We start from the raw sequence: 17,219 nt of genomic DNA on the forward strand, positions 1-17,219 counted from the left end.
ACAGCCCTGAAAGCTGTTACTGGTCTTCACCTTCCCGTGGTAGCCCACACAGCGGAACAACAGCACTAGGGATAAGTGCTTTCCCAGAGATGTCATATCTCATGGTGCTTGGTCTCGGCAGAGCCTGTTTCTGAAAAGGCAAACGACTGGCTCCTTCTCCCACAAGGAATGTGCCAGCCCTGAAAGCTGTTGCTGGTGTTTACCTTCCCTTGGTAGCCCACACACAGGAATAACAGCACTAGGGATCTGTGCTTTCCCAGAGATGTCATATCTCATGGTGCTCGTTCTCGGCAGAGCCTGTTTCCGAAAAGGCAAACGTCTGGCTATTCCTCCTACGAGGAAGGAGACAGCCCTGAAAGCTGTTGCTGGTCTTCACCTTCCCGTGGTAGCCCACACACAGGAACAACAGCACTAGGGATAAGTGCTTTCCCAGAGATGTCATATCTCATGGTGCTTGTTCTCGGCAGAGCCTGTTTCCGAAAAAGCAAACGTCTGGCTATTCCTCCTACGAGGAAGGAGACAGCCCTGAAAGCTGTTGCTGGTCTTCACCTTCCCGTGGTAGCCCACACACAGGAACAACAGCACTAGGGATAAGTGCTTACCCAGAGATGTCATATCTCATGGTGCTCGTTCTCGGCTGAGCCTGTTTCCGAAAAGACATACGACCGGCTCCTTCTCCCACAAGGAATGTGCCAGCCCTGAAAGCGGTTGCTGGTCTTCACCTTCCCTTGGTAGCCCACACACAGGAATAACAGCACTAGGGATCTGTGCTTTCCCAGAGATGTCATATCTCATGGTGCTCGTCCTCGGCAGAGCCTGTTTCCGAAAAGGCAAACGTCTGGCTATTCCTCCTACGAGGAAGGAGACAGCCCTGAAAGCTGTTGCTGGTCTTCACCTTCCCGTGGTAGCCCACACACAGGAACAACAGCACTAGGGATAAGTGCTTTCCCAGAGATGTCATATCTCATGGTGCTCGTTCACGACAGAGCCTGTTTCCGAAAAGACATACGACTGGCTCCTTCTCCCACAAGGAATGTGCCAGCCCTGAAAGCTGTTGCTGGTCCTGACCTTCCCATAGTAGCCCATACACAGGAACAACAGTACTGGGGATCTGTGCTTTCCCACAAATGTCATGTGTCATGGTGCTCGGTCTCGGCAGAGCCTGTTTCCGAAAAGGCAAACGTCTGGCTATTCCTCCTACGAGGAAGGAGACAGCCCTGTAAGCTGTTGCTGGTGTTTACCTTCCCTTGGTGACCTACTCACAGGCACAACAGCACTGGGGATCTGTGCTTTCCCAGAGATGTCATATCTCATGGTGCTCGTTCTCGGCAGAGCCTGTTTCCGAAAAGACAAACGTCTGGCTATTCATCCTACGAGGAAGGAGACAGCCCTGAAAGCTGTTACTGGTCTTCACCTTCCCGTGGTAGCCCACACAGCGGAACAACAGCACTAGGGATAAGTGCTTTCCCAGAGATGTCATATCTCATGGTGCTTGGTCTCGGCAGAGCCTGTTTCTGAAAAGGCAAACGACTGGCTCCTTCTCCCACAAGGAATGTGCCAGCCCTGAAAGCTGTTGCTGGTGTTTACCTTCCCTTGGTAGCCCACACACAGGAATAACAGCACTAGGGATCTGTGCTTTCCCAGAGATGTCATATCTCATGGTGCTCGTTCTCGGCAGAGCCTGTTTCCGAAAAGGCAAACGTCTGGCTATTCCTCCTACGAGGAAGGAGACAGCCCTGAAAGCTGTTGCTGGTCTTCACCTTCCCGTGGTAGCCCACACACAGGAACAACAGCACTAGGGATAAGTGCTTTCCCAGAGATGTCATATCTCATGGTGCTTGTTCTCGGCAGAGCCTGTTTCCGAAAAAGCAAACGTCTGGCTATTCCTCCTACGAGGAAGGAGACAGCCCTGAAAGCTGTTGCTGGTCTTCACCTTCCCGTGGTAGCCCACACACAGGAACAACAGCACTAGGGATAAGTGCTTACCCAGAGATGTCATATCTCATGGTGCTCGTTCTCGGCTGAGCCTGTTTCCGAAAAGACATACGACCGGCTCCTTCTCCCACAAGGAATGTGCCAGCCCTGAAAGCGGTTGCTGGTCTTCACCCTCCCTTGGTAGCCCACACACAGGAATAACAGCACTAGGGATCTGTGCTTTCCCAGAGATGTCATATCTCATGGTGCTCGTCCTCGGCAGAGCCTGTTTCCGAAAAGGCAAACGTCTGGCTATTCCTCCTACGAGGAAGGAGACAGCCCTGAAAGCTGTTGCTGGTCTTCACCTTCCCGTGGTAGCCCACACACAGGAACAACAGCACTAGGGATAAGTGCTTTCCCAGAGATGTCATATCTCATGGTGCTCGTTCACGACAGAGCCTGTTTCCGAAAAGACATACGACTGGCTCCTTCTCCCACAAGGAATGTGCCAGCCCTGAAAGCTGTTGCTGGTCCTGACCTTCCCATAGTAGCCCATACACAGGAACAACAGTACTGGGGATCTGTGCTTTCCCACAAATGTCATGTGTCATGGTGCTCGGTCTCGGCAGAGCCTGTTTCCGAAAAGGCAAACGTCTGGCTATTCCTCCTACGAGGAAGGAGACAGCCCTGTAAGCTGTTGCTGGTGTTTACCTTCCCTTGGTGACCTACTCACAGGCACAACAGCACTGGGGATCTGTGCTTTCCCAGAGATGTCATATCTCATGGTGCTCGTTCTCGGCAGAGCCTGTTTCCGAAAAGACAAACGTCTGGCTATTCATCCTACGAGGAAGGAGACAGCCCTGAAAGCTGTTACTGGTCTTCACCTTCCCGTGGTAGCCCACACAGCGGAACAACAGCACTAGGGATAAGTGCTTTCCCAGAGATGTCATATCTCATGGTGCTTGGTCTCGGCAGAGCCTGTTTCTGAAAAGGCAAACGACTGGCTCCTTCTCCCACAAGGAATGTGCCAGCCCTGAAAGCTGTTGCTGGTGTTTACCTTCCCTTGGTAGCCCACACACAGGAATAACAGCACTAGGGATCTGTGCTTTCCCAGAGATGTCATATCTCATGGTGCTCGTTCTCGGCAGAGCCTGTTTCCGAAAAGGCAAACGTCTGGCTATTCCTCCTACGAGGAAGGAGACAGCCCTGAAAGCTGTTGCTGGTCTTCACCTTCCCGTGGTAGCCCACACACAGGAACAACAGCACTAGGGATAAGTGCTTTCCCAGAGATGTCATATCTCATGGTGCTTGTTCTCGGCAGAGCCTGTTTCCGAAAAAGCAAACGTCTGGCTATTCCTCCTACGAGGAAGGAGACAGCCCTGAAAGCTGTTGCTGGTCTTCACCTTCCCGTGGTAGCCCACACACAGGAACAACAGCACTAGGGATAAGTGCTTACCCAGAGATGTCATATCTCATGGTGCTCGTTCTCGGCTGAGCCTGTTTCCGAAAAGACATACGACCGGCTCCTTCTCCCACAAGGAATGTGCCAGCCCTGAAAGCGGTTGCTGGTCTTCACCTTCCCTTGGTAGCCCACACACAGGAATAACAGCACTAGGGATCTGTGCTTTCCCAGAGATGTCATATCTCATGGTGCTCGTCCTCGGCAGAGCCTGTTTCCGAAAAGGCAAACGTCTGGCTATTCCTCCTACGAGGAAGGAGACAGCCCTGAAAGCTGTTGCTGGTCTTCACCTTCCCGTGGTAGCCCACACACAGGAACAACAGCACTAGGGATAAGTGCTTTCCCAGAGATGTCATATCTCATGGTGCTCGTTCACGACAGAGCCTGTTTCCGAAAAGACATACGACTGGCTCCTTCTCCCACAAGGAATGTGCCAGCCCTGAAAGCTGTTGCTGGTCCTGACCTTCCCATAGTAGCCCATACACAGGAACAACAGTACTGGGGATCTGTGCTTTCCCACAAATGTCATGTGTCATGGTGCTCGGTCTCGGCAGAGCCTGTTTCCGAAAAGGCAAACGTCTGGCTATTCCTCCTACGAGGAAGGAGACAGCCCTGTAAGCTGTTGCTGGTGTTTACCTTCCCTTGGTGACCTACTCACAGGCACAAAAGCACTGGGGATCTGTGCTTTCCCAGAGATGTCATATCTCATGGTGCTCGTTCTCGGCAGAGCCTGTTTCCGAAAAGACATACGACCGGCTCCTTCTCCCACAAGGAATGTGCCAGCCCTGAAAGCGGTTGCTGGTCTTCACCTTCCCTTGGTAGCCCACACACAGGAATAACAGCACTAGGGATCTGTGCTTTCCCAGAGATGTCATATCTCATGGTGCTCGTCCTCGGCAGAGCCTGTTTCCGAAAAGGCAAACGTCTGGCTATTCCTCCTACGAGGAAGGAGACAGCCCTGAAAGCTGTTGCTGGTCTTCACCTTCCCGTGGTAGCCCACACACAGGAACAACAGCACTAGGGATAAGTGCTTTCCCAGAGATGTCATATCTCATGGTGCTCGTTCACGACAGAGCCTGTTTCCGAAAAGACATACGACTGGCTCCTTCTCCCACAAGGAATGTGCCAGCCCTGAAAGCTGTTGCTGGTCCTGACCTTCCCATAGTAGCCCATACACAGGAACAACAGTACTGGGGATCTGTGCTTTCCCACAAATGTCATTTGTCATGGTGCTCGGTCTCGGCAGAGCCTGTTTCCGAAAAGGCAAACGGATGGCTCCTTCTCCCACAAGGAATGTGCCAGCCCTGAAAGCTGTTGCTGGTCTTCACCTTCCCTTGGCATCCTACTCACAGGCACAACAGCACTGGGGATCTGTGCTTTCCCAGAGATGTCATATCTCATGGTGCTCGTTCTCGGCAGAGCCTGTTTCCGAAAAGACATACGACCGGCTCCTTCTCCCACAAGGAATGTGCCAGCCCTGAAAGCGGTTGCTGGTCTTCACCTTCCCTTGGTAGCCCACACACAGGAATAACAGCACTAGGGATCTGTGCTTTCCCAGAGATGTCATATCTCATGGTGCTCGTCCTCGGCAGAGCCTGTTTCCGAAAAGGCAAACGTCTGGCTATTCCTCCTACGAGGAAGGAGACAGCCCTGAAAGCTGTTGCTGGTCTTCACCTTCCCGTGGTAGCCCACACACAGGAACAACAGCACTAGGGATAAGTGCTTTCCCAGAGATGTCATATCTCATGGTGCTCGTCCTCGGCAGAGCCTGTTTCCGAAAAGGCAAACGTCTGGCTATTCCTCCTACGAGGAATGTGCCAGCCCTGAAAGCTGTTGCTGGTCTTCACCTTCCCTTGGCATCCTACTCACAGGCACAACAGCACTGGGGATCTGTGCTTTCCCAGAGATGTCATATCTCATGGTGCTCGTTCTCGGCAGAGCCTGTTTCCGAAAAGACATACGACCGGCTCCTTCTCCCACAAGGAATGTGCCAGCCCTGAAAGCTGTTGCTGGTCCTGACCTTCCCATAGTAGCCCATACACAGGAACAACAGTACTGGGGATCTGTGCTTTCCCACAAATGTCATGTGTCATGGTGCTCGGTCTCGGCAGAGCCTGTTTCCGAAAAGGCAAACGTCTGGCTATTCCTCCTACGAGGAAGGAGACAGCCCTGAAAGCTGTTGCTGGTCTTCACCTTCCCGTGGTAGCCCACACACAGGAACAACAGCACTAGGGATAAGTGCTTTCCCAGAGATGTCATATCTCATGGTGCTCGTTCACGACAGAGCCTGTTTCCGAAAAGACAAACGTCTGGCTATTCATCCTACGAGGAAGGAGACAGCCCTGAAAGCTGTTACTGGTCTTCACCTTCCCGTGGTAGCCCACACAGCGGAACAACAGCACTAGGGATAAGTGCTTTCCCAGAGATGTCATATCTCATGGTGCTTGGTCTCGGCAGAGCCTGTTTCTGAAAAGGCAAACGACTGGCTCCTTCTCCCACAAGGAATGTGCCAGCCCTGAAAGCTGTTGCTGGTGTTTACCTTCCCTTGGTAGCCCACACACAGGAATAACAGCACTAGGGATCTGTGCTTTCCCAGAGATGTCATATCTCATGGTGCTCGTTCTCGGCAGAGCCTGTTTCCGAAAAGGCAAACGTCTGGCTATTCCTCCTACGAGGAAGGAGACAGCCCTGAAAGCTGTTGCTGGTATTCACCTTCCCGTGGTAGCCCACACACAGGAACAACAGCACTAGGGATAAGTGCTTTCCCAGAGATGTCATATCTCATGGTGCTTGTTCTCGGCAGAGCCTGTTTCCGAAAAAGCAAACGTCTGGCTATTCCTCCTACGAGGAAGGAGACAGCCCTGAAAGCTGTTGCTGGTCTTCACCTTCCCGTGGTAGCCCACACACAGGAACAACAGCACTAGGGATAAGTGCTTACCCAGAGATGTCATATCTCATGGTGCTCGTTCTCGGCTGAGCCTGTTTCCGAAAAGACATACGACCGGCTCCTTCTCCCACAAGGAATGTGCCAGCCCTGAAAGCGGTTGCTGGTCTTCACCTTCCCTTGGTAGCCCACACACAGGAATAACAGCACTAGGGATCTGTGCTTTCCCAGAGATGTCATATCTCATGGTGCTCGTCCTCGGCAGAGCCTGTTTCCGAAAAGGCAAACGTCTGGCTATTCCTCCTACGAGGAAGGAGACAGCCCTGAAAGCTGTTGCTGGTCTTCACCTTCCCGTGGTAGCCCACACACAGGAACAACAGCACTAGGGATAAGTGCTTTCCCAGAGATGTCATATCTCATGGTGCTCGTTCACGACAGAGCCTGTTTCCGAAAAGACATACGACTGGCTCCTTCTCCCACAAGGAATGTGCCAGCCCTGAAAGCTGTTGCTGGTCCTGACCTTCCCATAGTAGCCCATACACAGGAACAACAGTACTGGGGATCTGTGCTTTCCCACAAATGTCATGTGTCATGGTGCTCGGTCTCGGCAGAGCCTGTTTCCGAAAAGGCAAACGTCTGGCTATTCCTCCTACGAGGAAGGAGACAGCCCTGTAAGCTGTTGCTGGTGTTTACCTTCCCTTGGTGACCTACTCACAGGCACAACAGCACTGGGGATCTGTGCTTTCCCAGAGATGTCATATCTCATGGTGCTCGTTCTCGGCAGAGCCTGTTTCCGAAAAGACATACGACCGGCTCCTTCTCCCACAAGGAATGTGCCAGCCCTGAAAGCGGTTGCTGGTCTTCACCTTCCCTTGGTAGCCCACACACAGGAATAACAGCACTAGGGATCTGTGCTTTCCCAGAGATGTCATATCTCATGGTGCTCGTCCTCGGCAGAGCCTGTTTCCGAAAAGGCAAACGTCTGGCTATTCCTCCTACGAGGAAGGAGACAGCCCTGAAAGCTGTTGCTGGTCTTCACCTTCCCGTGGTAGCCCACACACAGGAACAACAGCACTAGGGATAAGTGCTTTCCCAGAGATGTCATATCTCATGGTGCTCGTTCACGACAGAGCCTGTTTCCGAAAAGACATACGACTGGCTCCTTCTCCCACAAGGAATGTGCCAGCCCTGAAAGCTGTTGCTGGTCCTGACCTTCCCATAGTAGCCCATACACAGGAACAACAGTACTGGGGATCTGTGCTTTCCCACAAATGTCATTTGTCATGGTGCTCTGTCTCGGCAGAGCCTGTTTCCGAAAAGGCAAACGGATGGCTCCTTCTCCCACAAGGAATGTGCCAGCCCTGAAAGCTGTTGCTGGTCTTCACCTTCCCTTGGCATCCTACTCACAGGCACAACAGCACTGGGGATCTGTGCTTTCCCAGAGATGTCATATCTCATGGTGCTCGTTCTCGGCAGAGCCTGTTTCCGAAAAGACATACGACCGGCTCCTTCTCCCACAAGGAATGTGCCAGCCCTGAAAGCGGTTGCTGGTCTTCACCTTCCCTTGGTAGCCCACACACAGGAATAACAGCACTAGGGATCTGTGCTTTCCCAGAGATGTCATATCTCATGGTGCTCGTCCTCGGCAGAGCCTGTTTCCGAAAAGGCAAACGTCTGGCTATTCCTCCTACGAGGAAGGAGACAGCCCTGAAAGCTGTTGCTGGTCTTCACCTTCCCGTGGTAGCCCACACACAGGAACAACAGCACTAGGGATAAGTGCTTTCCCAGAGATGTCATATCTCATGGTGCTCGTCCTCGGCAGAGCCTGTTTCCGAAAAGGCAAACGTCTGGCTATTCCTCCTACGAGGAATGTGCCAGCCCTGAAAGCTGTTGCTGGTCTTCACCTTCCCTTGGCATCCTACTCACAGGCACAACAGCACTGGGGATCTGTGCTTTCCCAGAGATGTCATATCTCATGGTGCTCGTTCTCGGCAGAGCCTGTTTCCGAAAAGACATACGACCGGCTCCTTCTCCCACAAGGAATGTGCCAGCCCTGAAAGCTGTTGCTGGTCCTGACCTTCCCATAGTAGCCCATACACAGGAACAACAGTACTGGGGATCTGTGCTTTCCCACAAATGTCATGTGTCATGGTGCTCGGTCTCGGCAGAGCCTGTTTCCGAAAAGGCAAACGTCTGGCTATTCCTCCTACGAGGAAGGAGACAGCCCTGAAAGCTGTTGCTGGTCTTCACCTTCCCGTGGTAGCCCACACACAGGAACAACAGCACTAGGGATAAGTGCTTTCCCAGAGATGTCATATCTCATGGTGCTCGTTCACGACAGAGCCTGTTTCCGAAAAGACATACGACTGGCTCCTTCTCCCACAAGGAATGTGCCAGCCCTGAAAGCTGTTGCTGGTCCTGACCTTCCCATAGTAGCCCATACACAGGAACAACAGTACTGGGGATCTGTGCTTTCCCACAAATGTCATGTGTCATGGTGCTCGGTCTCGGCAGAGCCTGTTTCCGAAAAGGCAAACGTCTGGCTATTCCTCCTACGAGGAAGGAGACAGCCCTGTAAGCTGTTGCTGGTGTTTACCTTCCCTTGGTGACCTACTCACAGGCACAACAACACTGGGGATCTGTGCTTTCCCAGAGATGTCATATCTCATGGTGCTCGTCCTCGGCAGAGCCTGTTTCTGAAAAGGCAAACGACTGGCTCCTTCTCCCACAAGGAATGTGCCAGCCCTGAAAGCTGTTGCTGGTGTTTACCTTCCCTTGGTAGCCCACACACAGGAATAACAGCACTAGGGATCTGTGCTTTCCCAGAGATGTCATATCTCATGGTGCTCGTTCTCGGCAGAGCCTGTTTCCGAAAAGGCAAACGTCTGGCTATTCCTCCTACGAGGAAGGAGACAGCCCTGAAAGCTGTTGCTGGTCTTCACCTTCCCGTGGTAGCCCACACACAGGAACAACAGCACTAGGGATAAGTGCTTTCCCAGAGATGTCATATCTCATGGTGCTTGTTCTCGGCAGAGCCTGTTTCCGAAAAAGCAAACGTCTGGCTATTCCTCCTACGAGGAAGGAGACAGCCCTGAAAGCTGTTGCTGGTCTTCACCTTCCCGTGGTAGCCCACACACAGGAACAACAGCACTAGGGATAAGTGCTTACCCAGAGATGTCATATCTCATGGTGCTCGTTCTCGGCTGAGCCTGTTTCCGAAAAGACATACGACCGGCTCCTTCTCCCACAAGGAATGTGCCAGCCCTGAAAGCGGTTGCTGGTCTTCACCCTCCCTTGGTAGCCCACACACAGGAATAACAGCACTAGGGATCTGTGCTTTCCCAGAGATGTCATATCTCATGGTGCTCGTCCTCGGCAGAGCCTGTTTCCGAAAAGGCAAACGTCTGGCTATTCCTCCTACGAGGAAGGAGACAGCCCTGAAAGCTGTTGCTGGTCTTCACCTTCCCGTGGTAGCCCACACACAGGAACAACAGCACTAGGGATAAGTGCTTTCCCAGAGATGTCATATCTCATGGTGCTCGTTCACGACAGAGCCTGTTTCCGAAAAGACATACGACTGGCTCCTTCTCCCACAAGGAATGTGCCAGCCCTGAAAGCTGTTGCTGGTCCTGACCTTCCCATAGTAGCCCATACACAGGAACAACAGTACTGGGGATCTGTGCTTTCCCACAAATGTCATGTGTCATGGTGCTCGGTCTCGGCAGAGCCTGTTTCCGAAAAGGCAAACGTCTGGCTATTCCTCCTACGAGGAAGGAGACAGCCCTGTAAGCTGTTGCTGGTGTTTACCTTCCCTTGGTGACCTACTCACAGGCACAACAGCACTGGGGATCTGTGCTTTCCCAGAGATGTCATATCTCATGGTGCTCGTTCTCGGCAGAGCCTGTTTCCGAAAAGACAAACGTCTGGCTATTCATCCTACGAGGAAGGAGACAGCCCTGAAAGCTGTTACTGGTCTTCACCTTCCCGTGGTAGCCCACACAGCGGAACAACAGCACTAGGGATAAGTGCTTTCCCAGAGATGTCATATCTCATGGTGCTTGGTCTCGGCAGAGCCTGTTTCTGAAAAGGCAAACGACTGGCTCCTTCTCCCACAAGGAATGTGCCAGCCCTGAAAGCTGTTGCTGGTGTTTACCTTCCCTTGGTAGCCCACACACAGGAATAACAGCACTAGGGATCTGTGCTTTCCCAGAGATGTCATATCTCATGGTGCTCGTTCTCGGCAGAGCCTGTTTCCGAAAAGGCAAACGTCTGGCTATTCCTCCTACGAGGAAGGAGACAGCCCTAAAAGCTGTTGCTGGTCTTCACCTTCCCGTGGTAGCCCACACACAGGAACAACAGCACTAGGGATAAGTGCTTTCCCAGAGATGTCATATCTCATGGTGCTTGTTCTCGGCAGAGCCTGTTTCCGAAAAAGCAAACGTCTGGCTATTCCTCCTACGAGGAAGGAGACAGCCCTGAAAGCTGTTGCTGGTCTTCACCTTCCCGTGGTAGCCCACACACAGGAACAACAGCACTAGGGATAAGTGCTTACCCAGAGATGTCATATCTCATGGTGCTCGTTCTCGGCTGAGCCTGTTTCCGAAAAGACATACGACCGGCTCCTTCTCCCACAAGGAATGTGCCAGCCCTGAAAGCGGTTGCTGGTCTTCACCTTCCCTTGGTAGCCCACACACAGGAATAACAGCACTAGGGATCTGTGCTTTCCCAGAGATGTCATATCTCATGGTGCTCGTCCTCGGCAGAGCCTGTTTCCGAAAAGGCAAACGTCTGGCTATTCCTCCTACGAGGAAGGAGACAGCCCTGAAAGCTGTTGCTGGTCTTCACCTTCCCGTGGTAGCCCACACACAGGAACAACAGCACTAGGGATAAGTGCTTTCCCAGAGATGTCATATCTCATGGTGCTCGTTCACGACAGAGCCTGTTTCCGAAAAGACATACGACTGGCTCCTTCTCCCACAAGGAATGTGCCAGCCCTGAAAGCTGTTGCTGGTCCTGACCTTCCCATAGTAGCCCATACACAGGAACAACAGTACTGGGGATCTGTGCTTTCCCACAAATGTCATGTGTCATGGTGCTCGGTCTCGGCAGAGCCTGTTTCCGAAAAGGCAAACGTCTGGCTATTCCTCCTACGAGGAAGGAGACAGCCCTGTAAGCTGTTGCTGGTGTTTACCTTCCCTTGGTGACCTACTCACAGGCACAAAAGCACTGGGGATCTGTGCTTTCCCAGAGATGTCATATCTCATGGTGCTCGTTCTCGGCAGAGCCTGTTTCCGAAAAGACATACGACCGGCTCCTTCTCCCACAAGGAATGTGCCAGCCCTGAAAGCGGTTGCTGGTCTTCACCTTCCCTTGGTAGCCCACACACAGGAATAACAGCACTAGGGATCTGTGCTTTCCCAGAGATGTCATATCTCATGGTGCTCGTCCTCGGCAGAGCCTGTTTCCGAAAAGGCAAACGTCTGGCTATTCCTCCTACGAGGAAGGAGACAGCCCTGAAAGCTGTTGCTGGTCTTCACCTTCCCGTGGTAGCCCACACACAGGAACAACAGCACTAGGGATAAGTGCTTTCCCAGAGATGTCATATCTCATGGTGCTCGTTCACGACAGAGCCTGTTTCCGAAAAGACATACGACTGGCTCCTTCTCCCACAAGGAATGTGCCAGCCCTGAAAGCTGTTGCTGGTCCTGACCTTCCCATAGTAGCCCATACACAGGAACAACAGTACTGGGGATCTGTGCTTTCCCACAAATGTCATTTGTCATGGTGCTCGGTCTCGGCAGAGCCTGTTTCCGAAAAGGCAAACGGATGGCTCCTTCTCCCACAAGGAATGTGCCAGCCCTGAAAGCTGTTGCTGGTCTTCACCTTCCCTTGGCATCCTACTCACAGGCACAACAGCACTGGGGATCTGTGCTTTCCCAGAGATGTCATATCTCATGGTGCTCGTTCTCGGCAGAGCCTGTTTCCGAAAAGACATACGACCGGCTCCTTCTCCCACAAGGAATGTGCCAGCCCTGAAAGCGGTTGCTGGTCTTCACCTTCCCTTGGTAGCCCACACACAGGAATAACAGCACTAGGGATCTGTGCTTTCCCAGAGATGTCATATCTCATGGTGCTCGTCCTCGGCAGAGCCTGTTTCCGAAAAGGCAAACGTCTGGCTATTCCTCCTACGAGGAAGGAGACAGCCCTGAAAGCTGTTGCTGGTCTTCACCTTCCCGTGGTAGCCCACACACAGGAACAACAGCACTAGGGATAAGTGCTTTCCCAGAGATGTCATATCTCATGGTGCTCGTCCTCGGCAGAGCCTGTTTCCGAAAAGGCAAACGTCTGGCTATTCCTCCTACGAGGAAGGAGACAGCCCTGAAAGCTGTTGCTGGTCTTCACCTTCCCTTGGCATCCTACTCACAGGCACAACAGCACTGGGGATCTGTGCTTTCCCAGAGATGTCATATCTCATGGTGCTCGTTCTCGGCAGAGCCTGTTTCCGAAAAGACATACGACCGGCTCCTTCTCCCACAAGGAATGTGCCAGCCCTGAAAGCTGTTGCTGGTCCTGACCTTCCCATAGTAGCCCATACACAGGAACAACAGTACTGGGGATCTGTGCTTTCCCACAAATGTCATGTGTCATGGTGCTCGGTCTCGGCAGAGCCTGTTTCCGAAAAGGCAAACGTCTGGCTATTCCTCCTACGAGGAAGGAGACAGCCCTGAAAGCTGTTGCTGGTCTTCACCTTCCCGTGGTAGCCCACACACAGGAACAACAGCACTAGGGATAAGTGCTTTCCCAGAGATGTCATATCTCATGGTGCTCGTTCACGACAGAGCCTGTTTCCGAAAAGACAAACGTCTGGCTATTCATCCTACGAGGAAGGAGACAGCCCTGAAAGCTGTTACTGGTCTTCACCTTCCCGTGGTAGCCCACACAGCGGAACAACAGCACTAGGGATAAGTGCTTTCCCAGAGATGTCATATCTCATGGTGCTTGGTCTCGGCAGAGCCTGTTTCCGAAAAAGCAAACGTCTGGCTATTCCTCCTACGAGGAAGGAGACAGCCCTGAAAGCTGTTGCTGGTCTTCACCTTCCCGTGGTAGCCCACACACAGGAACAACAGCACTAGGGATAAGTGCTTACCCAGAGATGTCATATCTCATGGTGCTCGTTCTCGGCTGAGCCTGTTTCCGAAAAGACATACGACCGGCTCCTTCTCCCACAAGGAATGTGCCAGCCCTGAAAGCGGTTGCTGGTCTTCACCTTCCCTTGGTAGCCCACACACAGGAATAACAGCACTAGGGATCTGTGCTTTCCCAGAGATGTCATATCTCATGGTGCTCGTCCTCGGCAGAGCCTGTTTCCGAAAAGGCAAACGTCTGGCTATTCATCCTACGAGGAAGGAGACAGCCCTGAAAGCTGTTGCTGGTCTTCACCTTCCCGTGGTAGCCCACACACAGGAACAACAGCACTAGGGATAAGTGCTTTCCCAGAGATGTCATATCTCATGGTGCTCGTTCACGACAGAGCCTGTTTCCGAAAAGACATACGACTGGCTCCTTCTCCCACAAGGAATGTGCCAGCCCTGAAAGCTGTTGCTGGTCCTGACCTTCCCATAGTAGCCCATACACAGGAACAACAGTACTGGGGATCTGTGCTTTCCCACAAATGTCATGTGTCATGGTGCTCGGTCTCGGCAGAGCCTGTTTCCGAAAAGGCAAAAGTCTGGCTATTCCTCCTACGAGGAAGGAGACAGCCCTGTAAGCTGTTGCTGGTGTTTACCTTCCCTTGGTGACCTACTCACAGGCACAACAGCACTGGGGATCTGTGCTTTCCCAGAGATGTCATATCTCATGGTGCTCGTTCTCGGCAGAGCCTGTTTCCGAAAAGACATACGACCGGCTCCTTCTCCCACAAGGAATGTGCCAGCCCTGAAAGCGGTTGCTGGTCTTCACCTTCCCTTGGTAGCCCACACACAGGAATAACAGCACTAGGGATCTGTGCTTTCCCAGAGATGTCATATCTCATGGTGCTCGTCCTCGGCAGAGCCTGTTTCCGAAAAGGCAAACGTCTGGCTATTCCTCCTACGAGGAAGGAGACAGCCCTGAAAGCTGTTGCTGGTCTTCACCTTCCCGTGGTAGCCCACACACAGGAACAACAGCACTAGGGATAAGTGCTTTCCCAGAGATGTCATATCTCATGGTGCTCGTTCACGACAGAGCCTGTTTCCGAAAAGACATACGACTGGCTCCTTCTCCCACAAGGAATGTGCCAGCCCTGAAAGCTGTTGCTGGTCCTGACCTTCCCATAGTAGCCCATACACAGGAACAACAGTACTGGGGATCTGTGCTTTCCCACAAATGTCATTTGTCATGGTGCTCGGTCTCGGCAGAGCCTGTTTCCGAAAAGGCAAACGGATGGCTCCTTCTCCCAAAAGGAATGTGCCAGCCCTGAAAGCTGTTGCTGGTCTTCACCTTCCCTTGGCATCCTACTCACAGGCACAACAGCACTGGGGATCTGTGCTTTCCCAGAGATGTCATATCTCATGGTGCTCGTTCTCGGCAGAGCCTGTTTCCGAAAAGACATACGACCGGCTCCTTCTCCCACAAGGAATGTGCCAGCCCTGAAAGCGGTTGCTGGTCTTCACCTTCCCTTGGTAGCCCACACACAGGAATAACAGCACTAGGGATCTGTGCTTTCCCAGAGATGTCATATCTCATGGTGCTCGTCCTCGGCAGAGCCTGTTTCCGAAAAGGCAAACGTCTGGCTATTCCTCCTACGAGGAAGGAGACAGCCCTGAAAGCTGTTGCTGGTCTTCACCTTCCCGTGGTAGCCCACACACAGGAACAACAGCACTAGGGATAAGTGCTTTCCCAGAGATGTCATATCTCATGGTGCTCGTCCTCGGCAGAGCCTGTTTCCGAAAAGGCAAACGTCTGGCTATTCCTCCTACGAGGAATGTGCCAGCCCTGAAAGCTGTTGCTGGTCTTCACCTTCCCTTGGCATCCTACTCACAGGCACAACAGCACTGGGGATCTGTGCTTTCCCAGAGATGTCATATCTCATGGTGCTCGTTCTCGGCAGAGCCTGTTTCCGAAAAGACATACGACCGGCTCCTTCTCCCACAAGGAATGTGCCAGCCCTGAAAGCTGTTGCTGGTCCTGACCTTCCCATAGTAGCCCATACACAGGAACAACAGTACTGGGGATCTGTGCTTTCCCACAAATGTCATGTGTCATGGTGCTCGGTCTCGGCAGAGCCTGTTTCCGAAAAGGCAAACGTCTGGCTATTCCTCCTACGAGGAAGGAGACAGCCCTGAAAGCTGTTGCTGGTCTTCACCTTCCCGTGGTAGCCCACACACAGGAACAACAGCACTAGGGATAAGTGCTTTCCCAGAGATGTCATATCTCATGGTGCTCGTTCACGACAGAGCCTGTTTCCGAAAAGACATACGACTGGCTCCTTCTCCCACAAGGAATGTGCCAGCCCTGAAAGCTGTTGCTGGTCCTGACCTTCCCATAGTAGCCCATACACAGGAACAACAGTACTGGGGATCTGTGCTTTCCCACAAATGTCATGTGTCATGGTGCTCGGTCTCGGCAGAGCCTGTTTCCGAAAAGGCAAACGTCTGGCTATTCCTCCTACGAGGAAGGAGACAGCCCTGTAAGCTGTTGCTGGTGTTTACCTTCCCTTGGTGACCTACTCACAGGCACAACAACACTGGGGATCTGTGCTTTCCCAGAGATGTCATATCTCATGGTGCTCGTCCTCGGCAGAGCCTGTTTCTGAAAAGGCAAACGACTGGCTCCTTCTCCCACAAGGAATGTGCCAGCCCTGAAAGCTGTTGCTGGTGTTTACCTTCCCTTGGTAGCCCACACACAGGAATAACAGCACTAGGGATCTGTGCTTTCCCAGAGATGTCATATCTCATGGTGCTCGTTCTCGGCAGAGCCTGTTTCCGAAAAGGCAAACGTCTGGCTATTCCTCCTACGAGGAAGGAGACAGCCCTGAAAGCTGTTGCTGGTCTTCACCTTCCCGTGGTAGCCCACACACAGGAACAACAGCACTAGGGATAAGTGCTTTCCCAGAGATGTCATATCTCATGGTGCTTGTTCTCGGCAGAGCCTGTTTCCGAAAAGGCAAACGTCTGGCTATTCCTTTTACGAGGAATGTGCCAGCCCTGAAAGCTGTTGCTGGTCTTTACCTTCCCGTGGCGACATACTCACAATAGCAACAGCACTAGGGATAAGTGCTTTCCCAGAGATGTCATGTCTCATGGTGCTCGGTCTCGGCAGAGCCTGTTTCCGAAAAGGCAAACGACTGGCTCCTTCTCCCACAAGGAATGTGCCAGCCCTGAAAGCTGTTGCTGGTCTTCACCTTCCCTTGGCATCCTACTCACATGCACAACAGCACTGGGGATCTGTGCTTTCCCAGAGATGTCATATCTCATGGTGCTCGTTCTCGGCAGAGCCTGTTTCCGAAAAGACATACGACCGGCTCCTTCTCCCACAAGGAATGTGCCAGCCCTGAAAGCGGTTGCTGGTCTTCACCTTCCCTTGGTAGCCCACACACAGGAACAACAGCACTAGGGATAAGTGCTTTCCCAGAGATGTCATATCTCATGGTGCTCGTCCTCGGCAGAGCCTGTTTCCGAAAAGGCAAACGTCTGGCTATTCCTCCTACGAGGAAGGAGACAGCCCTGAAAGCTGTTGCTGGTCTTCACCTTCCCGTGGTAGCCCACACACAGGAACAACAGCACTAGGGATAAGTGCTTTCCCAGAGATGTCATATCTCATGGTGCTCGTCCTCGGCAGAGCCTGTTTCCGAAAAGGCAAACGTCTGGCTAGTCCTCCTACGAGGAAGGAGACAGCCCTGAAAGCTGTTGCTGGTCTTCACCTTCCCGTGGTAGCCCACACACAGGAACAACAGCACTAGGGATAAGTGCTTACCCAGAGATG

Source organism: Buteo buteo, chromosome 18 (genome assembly GCF_964188355.1).
Source record: "Buteo buteo chromosome 18, bButBut1.hap1.1, whole genome shotgun sequence".
Lineage (NCBI taxonomy): Eukaryota > Metazoa > Chordata > Aves > Accipitriformes > Accipitridae > Buteo > Buteo buteo.